General features: G+C 46.0%; 1 pseudogene; it reads right to left on the reverse strand.

Annotated features, from left to right (window-relative positions):
• Nucleotides 1-510: 510 nt before the first annotated feature.
• On the reverse strand, nucleotides 511-1846 carry LOC147679002 (lipid transport auxiliary protein 1-like; annotated as a pseudogene).
• Between the last annotated feature and the right edge of the window lie 233 nt (nucleotides 1847-2079).

A 2079-nucleotide genomic window follows, 5' to 3' on the forward strand; every position in this document is an offset into this window, starting at 1 on the left:
ATGCTCTGAAGCTTCATCTCCAGTAGTTGAGGAGCATGTTCATTTCTAAGGACTAGCACTGCCTTTGGTCCTAAAGATACCTATGCAGCCGACCTCTGACCCACAGGAATGACCCCAGGAATCAGAGAGGGCGAACAGACATATTATCGACCTTTTAATCTCGGCCCACAGAAATATCGAGTTAGAAATATCGAAGGGACAGAATATCGACATCAAGAATATCGGTGACGAGAATATCAACATGAAGGCTATCCAAAACCTTCCCTACTGTTGTATCACTGGAGTGGGAATAGTATTTTTTACCCCTCTGCTATACAACACTTTCCCTACTGTTGCACTCACTGGAGTGGGAATTTAAAAAAACGCTATTTTTTTACAACAATATATTTTTTCCGATATTTTTGTACTTACCATAATTTAGATAGGACCTCGATATTTTGGATCTCGATATTCCGCCTCCGAAATTTTTGATGTTGATATTCTTGTAGTCGATATTCTGTCAATGATTCATCAAAGAGTGCTTCCCATCGTGTTGTTCTTGTCCTTAGAGCTCCAAAAAGTGCTTGGTCCTTTTGTTCTTCTGGCTGTAGGGAAGGTAAGTCACTTGAATGGTGAATGGCTCTGGTGATCTTTGGCTGCAGATTGGTGTTGCCTCTGATTGCTGACTCCTCTGGTTTTAATGATGGCCACCAGCTCTTGAAGCGCCTCCTGATACTTTTCAAACTCTGACTTGTGGAAGACACCCATGCCATAGTGGGCCGCTTCATACTCAAAGATGTATGCACTCCTTTGAACAGAGTACTAGAGTTTCGCAATAAACAACGGGGATGCTTCCCAGCATCCAGGAAAGGCAATTGTGAAGCTCTGATGGCATCCACTGTCCTTATTATAGTGATAGCAACCTTCATGGCCCCGTTCCTCCGACTTGCCCAATCTACTGTCATCCCCAGCCAGAATCTGAGATTCGCACTTCACCTCTTGGGGGCCGATTTACAAGCACCCTGCGCCACCAGTATGTCACTTTTTGTAACGTACTGGTTGTGCAGGGGGCTCCTCCATATTTACAAGGAGAGGAAAAGCCACCCTGCGTGGCTTTTCCTGTCCTTGTAAATATGACCCCTTCACATACAGCACTTTGCGTTAAAGGGGCATTCCATGGGTGTTGCTGTGGGCATTCCCACGCAACACCCATGGAACAAGACACATCTCCAGATTTACGAGAAATCTTAAATCTGGAGATGCGTCTGAATGCTACGCCACCCTAGAGGTGGCGTAGCGAGGTGCAACAAGAAGAAATGTTTTCATTTATCCTCATTTTTTTCCTCTTCCAATGTGTGCTGCATTCTACAGCACGCATTGAAAGAGGATAATGCCTGTAGTGAGTGTTTTTGTGCAGGAAGGTATCCCTTCCTGCACAAAACAATCTCCCCATGACACAGGCATCCTTGCACCATGTTTCAAGGTTGGCTACACCAGTGTATGGCTGCAATTTGTGTGCCAGCACAGGGCGAAGCACAGAGATGCAACATACTCTTGTAAATATGTTGCATCCCTGTGCTTCGAAAGTGCCGCAGCATGGCGCCGCCAAAGGGCTTGCGGTGCCACGCTGCGGTCCTTCCTTGTAGATCTGCACCTTGGACTTTAGACATTCGCATATCGATCTCCTCCATTAGGTCCTGGGTGCATTGTGCCCTACCGGAACATGAGGGCCTCTTCACAACTTCATGCCAAAACGCATGATTTGCCTCTTCACAAAAATAAACAGCAAAACAAAGACCAAACTGCCATACGCTATAAACAGCACCATGTTCACACCCGACAACCCTCTGCTGCTGTCTGCCACCATGATGCTGTACTGGAACCCCAACCCTAACAAACCCCACCACTTCCGGGCTCAACTCACACCATTGCCCAAATTCTGTGATCCGAGGCAAATCTCTTGCTTGTGTTTGATTTAATAGGCTGTAATGTTGCTCCATGTATAATAAGAATCTAGGATTCAGGGGAAGGAGGAACCAAATAGGTTCCCGGCAGGGAAGAGACCTTCATGGAGCTCTAAATTGGACTCTACTAAATAAA

Source organism: Lissotriton vulgaris, chromosome 11 (assembly GCF_964263255.1).
Source record: "Lissotriton vulgaris chromosome 11, aLisVul1.2, whole genome shotgun sequence".
Classification (NCBI taxonomy): domain Eukaryota; kingdom Metazoa; phylum Chordata; class Amphibia; order Caudata; family Salamandridae; genus Lissotriton; species Lissotriton vulgaris.